Below are 5,835 nucleotides of genomic sequence, written 5' to 3'. Positions count from 1 at the left end.
CACATGTTTTATTAGTATTTATTACTAGTTAAACTAAACTATTAAAACTATTAATTTATGAATGTAATTAGGCTAATCATAATCCAATACAAGTATAAATAGATGATGGCATATTGTAACGATGGGGGTGTTGATTTAATACACCATCTGGCTACGTTAGTGTGTTAGCGCATGCGAAATATCTTACCAGACGAGTTGTATTTTGTGATGAATATGCATTTAATATGGTTAGCGGGTATCTCAACATAGATTCATGTAATCAGTATCACTGCCCTAGTCAAATTCTGAAGCAAAATAACTTCACACTGATATTATCATCATCTTTTGATTAATAATTGCTCCCAGTGGGGAGTGGGCCGATTCTGGAAGTACTGCAATACCAGACTAACTCGTGGAGGTAGGAGAGCAAGCACTGACCTTACCTCTCAATACCAAAAATCAGGTTAATATTCTGGTCCCTGGACAGTGTACGTATCAGATATTAAGCTGATAAGAACAGATTTTAGTTTTTAAAAGTAGTTTATTGAATTAGCAATAAAACATGTATGATAACATAAAATTGTACATGAATGAGTACATAAAATTGTACATCAAGTACACAAAGAGTACATAAAACTGTTCGTGAAGAGATAACACGATGCGACCCATACGACATGGCCGGGTATATCTAAAAACGGTAGCAATACTCATAACATTTAACATTAACAAAGTTTGTGTTTAACATTCAATATCCAGGGCGGTGGTAACAATCTTCGTTGTGCCCTGAATGGCCAGTAGACGGGACTTCTTCCGTAAGGTTCCCCAGGTTTTTTGGGGGATGTTGAGGTAGCCCGGGATGTTGTCATTGGCCTCTCTCCATGTTCCGGTCGTTCCAACGATGAGAGGGAGGACAGTGCCGACATCTTCATATTTCTCTTTCTTTTCGGTGGGGGCGCGCTCCATGTTGGCCGGCTCATCGAACACCACCGCGACGTTGATGATGGTGAGTCCGTCGGGGGTGTCTAGTTGTATGTCCGGGATGAGCCGGTTGCCGGGGGCTGCGGTCTCCACTCGTGGGTGAAGACCCGCTGCCTCGAGCGTGCTGACTAGCGCCAACTTGACTGAGTTGTGGCGCTCGGTCATGAGCGGAAAGGAGGATCGACATGCTGAGAGGACGTGGGATGTCGTCTCTAGCTCAGTGTGGCAGCGTCGGCAGGACTTGTTCGCTAGTGTAGACCGGGAGGAGGCTGAGGCGCAATAGGTGTATGTGGCGCCAGTCCTCAAATGATAGCGGTGTCCAGCAGGAGGCCAGGTGGGAGACCTTCGGGTGGGGATCCAGAGCGAGACCCCTAGCCATACGGCCTTGGACAGGAAGATCATTGAATTTTGATGTCCATCATTGGTGAGCTGCGAGGCGGAGGGAGAGGACCGCTTTGGCTGACACCGCATAGACGTCTTCGGCAAGGACAAGTGTATGGTTGTCGCCGGTTACATCTAATCTGCAGTGTAGCCTGGTGGCCGCGTGCCGTGTTCTGGTCCAGAGGTTCCCCCCCCCCCGATAGCGTATCGGATCCGGAATAGGCCCCTAGCGGTCGATCCTGACAGGAACTCCGAGAGAGGAAGGGGGTCCGGGGCGTCTTCTCCCAGTGCCCTGGACACTGTCGTCTCCAGCTGTGCCCGGGCGATCTCTCTGACGTCTGGGTCGAACGAGTCCAGCAGCTGGGCAGCCCGAGCCACGGTCCAGACATCTGCCTCCTGCGAAAGAGGGAGGATGCCTAGTCCACTGGCTCGACGTTCCGCGTGGAGGAAGGCCTTCGAGGAAGAGTCTGGGGTCCTCGTCACCGTACGCAGGAAGGCTTGAATTGTCGTGTCCATATCCTGCAGGAAGGCCTTTTCCGTCCGTCCAGAGGCCAGTGAGTGGGATAGAGAGGGGAGGAGGTGGCTGCAGAGGACCTCCATCTTCTGCCAGGGTGCCAACAGCGAGTCCTGGGTCTTGGCGGGCTTCTCCGGGAGTGTTTGTGCAGGCCGGAACAGGAGTTTGCACCCGATATGGATGCCTAGGTATGTTTCCTGTTCCTCTTGGCGGAGGCAGCGGATGGGGACCCCGTAGAGCTCCAGGCCCCCGTCATCTGTCTTCTGCTTCCCCTTCTCTATGACCAGGGAGGCGCATTTCACTGGATTGAAGCGGAGGCCGAGTGTGGTCGCTCCCTGCGACACTCGATCCAGGGAGGTCTGCTGATCTTCCACTGAGTTATCCAGCAGTGTAGAGTCGTCGGCGTAGGTGGTTGTCCTTAGGGTGCGTCCCAGGAGCTGGAAGCCGGGTCCAGAAGGGCCCTTGACCGCACGCAGGAGAGGTTCGGTCGCCAGGTTGAATACAACGGGTGAGAGGTCGTTGCCCTGGCGAACACCCGCGGTTGATCGAATCCTGAAGGAGTCCTCGTTAACCAGGAAGTTGCAGGTCGAGTCCGTGTAGACGTCCCGAAGAACACGTCTCAGATCAGTTGGTAGTGGAAGGCTCTCGAACATGTGATGGAGTATTCCCTCAGGGATCGAGTCAAAGGCATTTGACAGGTCCAGCAATGTGATGGTCAGGTCCCGTTTGCCTTGCTTGGCGTCCTCGATGGTCGACTGCAGGGGGTGTGTTCCTGTATACCCCGGACGCCCGGAAGAAAGCCCTTCTGCTCTGGGGAGATCCAGCCTAGCTCGACCGCGACTCGCGTTAAGCGTGAGGCCAGGGCTCCGGAGAAGAGCTTGTACATGGTGGTGAGCAGGCTGATTGGACGGAAGTTGGCCAGATCGTCCGTTGGCCCCTTCTTATAGATGTAAATTGTCCTGCTCTCCTTTCAGACGGTGGGGATCCCCAGTCGATGTACGACACTCAGGATCCTCTCCATGAGGATACCTTGCCGGTCCACTGCACGTAGATGTCTGTATTCCAGCCGGTCCACTCCAGGTGAAGTGTTGGAGTCACCACGGTGAGTGAGTTGATCCGCTGGGTGTCCAGTGTCTCGACGTCCAGGAGGCAGGTGGTTCCAGCTTAAGGTCCGCCGAAGAGTTGAGCCGTCCGGGGTGATCCGCTGGGTGTCCAGTGTATCGACGTCCAGGAGGCAGGTGGTTCCAGCTCAGGGTCCGCCAAAGATTCGAGCCGTCCGGGGTGATCCGTGGTTAAAGCTACTACACTTTGATCTTAGCCAAACGGCCGAGACGCCGATTAGAGACGCCGAAAGAGCCGTATTAATGATAAAGCTTAGCTTCTTCAACGGTTAACGTTAACAATTATACGGAGTTTTATATGTTATTATTGTTAGAAAGTCCACATATGTGTGTGTGCTTTCGCTCGCGCATATATACTTACCGAAATCAGCTGTTAACAAAGCAAGAGCACGCTTTTCTATGGACGTAGAGGTACACTGTTTCATTCGATTTCTCAAATTACAGTATAAGGCTAAATATATTGTTATCAGTAGACCTGTGTTTATAATTGGGAAGGCCCCTAGCCTGTAGGGTGCAAAACTCCTACTTCATCCGCTTTTGTCTTTCCCGCTGGCCTCACTTGTCCCTCGTTTAGTCTGTTTCCTCTTCCACCGCCCGCAGCTATCTTCCCTGTCGCCTTTCCTCAGTTTCCCACCCCTCTCCCTCTCTCAACAAGCTATATTATGCGGTAGGGCCTATTCTTCAGTCCAAACTGCACGCCTGAAACGGTGCTCGCGGATTCGCAATATCTCATGAGCGGAATAATATTTTGCGGAAATTATGTAGTTAAAATGGAGAGTAGGTATTCTAGCATAGATTTATATGTTAACATTCTATCAGTAGACCTCACTTAAGAAATAGGGAGAAGACATTGCATGTAACGTGCCCGTTGCATATACCAGTCTGTATACAATGTGGCTACGTTAGTCTGTTAGCGCCTGCGCAATATCTTACCCGAGGAGTTATATTTTGTGATGAATATGCATTTAATATGATTAGCGTGTATCACAACATAGATTCATGTAATATATTGTTATCAGTAGACCTGTGTTTATAATTAGGAGAGCGCCCTAGCCTGTAGGGTGCAACACTGCTACTTAATTCATCCCCTCCTGTCCTTCCCCTTGCCTCCCTCGTCCCTCGTTTAGCCTGCTTCTTATTCCACCGGCCGCAGCTATCTTCCCTGCCGCCTTACCTTAGTCTCCCACCCCTCTCCCTCTCTCAACAAGCTATATTATGCAGTTTTCCTTCAGTTCGAACTGCAAGCCTGAGACTGTGCTCGCGGATGCACAATATCTCGTGCGCGGAATAATATTTTGCGGAAATTATGTATTGAAAGTGGAGAGAAGGTACACTAGCATAGATTTATATAATAAAATTCTATCAGTAGACCTCACTTAAGAAATAGGGAGAAGACCTTGCATGTAATTAAAGTGCCCGCTGCCTATACCAGTCAGTAACAATCTGGCTACGTTAGTGTGTTAGCGCATGCGCAATATCTCACCAGAGGAATTAGTTAGAATTTAGTTCGAGTCTTTAAATATCAAAATAACCCAGTCACACTTGAATATATCAGTGACATATTTATATTCTTCTAGCATTTTAAATAATCTTTCAAAATCATACCGCCGTAGCTAGGCAATCTCGTATTTATACACGGTGTACACTGTGCGTGTTTAGCGTGGAAATCAAGTGTAATAGTCAATATCTCAACATTGTTCATTATTATATTCAGCTATGACAATTTAAACTGTTTGCATGGAGGGAGAAATAAGCATCTAACAGAATTTGAGAGCAGTGATATACTACACAAGAAGAAGACAACAGCATTGAACATGGAATGGTTAGTGAAAATAGGGCTATACGCTTGACTGCTGTTACTAAGCGATCTTCTTCTCGGGTCACTACACTACACTCGACCTAACATCTGCAGCACACAGGGCCTGGCACGGTGGTTGAAAGCCTAAAGGTCTGCATGTCTACAGGGCTCTGGTAATAGGAGATACCCAACTACCACTGAAACCTTTGTGAATAGATGCGTGGTAATACTAGTGCACCTCACTTTGTCGTATAACTAGCACTCAGTATTTCCTGCAGGTGTGAATGTGGTAACTGCCAAACATTTTCAGGGACGTGTTTTGCAGACTTACTTTCCTGCGATTTGTGCATTACTAATACTGTTTAGATTTAATCAACTTATTACTCTAGGTATTAACTAAAATAATGTATGTGGAAAAATAATGTTTGTAATTTTTGCTGAAAAGCTTTCTGAAAGCGACACGAATTCTCTAATATGTTAGCATTTCTTATAGCCTGTTCTCTGCTAGTTCATGTATTGACAAATGATTTTAAATAAATTATGTCAAAGTTTTACTTACTTGTTCGTAATTGAGTTAGTGATTCTAGCAAATTTAGGGAGAAGAAAACACAGACAAGCCAAATATTACACAACATAATTATATATGTATCAACAAATAATCATATTAACGATTTTAATGCTTAGAAAAATCAACATATGAAACAGGTATTGATATAAAAAGTGATTGACTGTCGCATGCCTGAAAGTTAGCTTGATATATAAGACTCTATATGAGAGTATATAAGATGAACAGTATATGAGGTGAGATTGCGATGCTAAGCTGCCACTATAGTGCCAGTAAGCAGTGATACTAGCACGCAAATAGAGAAGGGAAATAATGTTAACAACATCAATTGCTATGGGTTAATCGTGAATGAATGAATGTTTTAGTGGTGTCCTGCACTGATTAGTTCGTCTATGGTTTTAGCCATGTCATTCCTCACGTAGAGCAGGTGCCTGTGTTTAAACGCGTTGTCAGTGGAGCTAGAACTAGAATTCTTCGGCGAAACGCTCACACCCTCGAT

Source organism: Priapulus caudatus, unplaced genomic scaffold (genome assembly GCF_000485595.1).
Source record: "Priapulus caudatus unplaced genomic scaffold, Priapulus_caudatus-5.0.1 Scaffold1381, whole genome shotgun sequence".
In the NCBI taxonomy this organism is placed as follows: domain Eukaryota; kingdom Metazoa; phylum Priapulida; class Priapulimorpha; order Priapulimorphida; family Priapulidae; genus Priapulus; species Priapulus caudatus.
Note: the sequence above shows the minus strand (reverse complement) of the source record.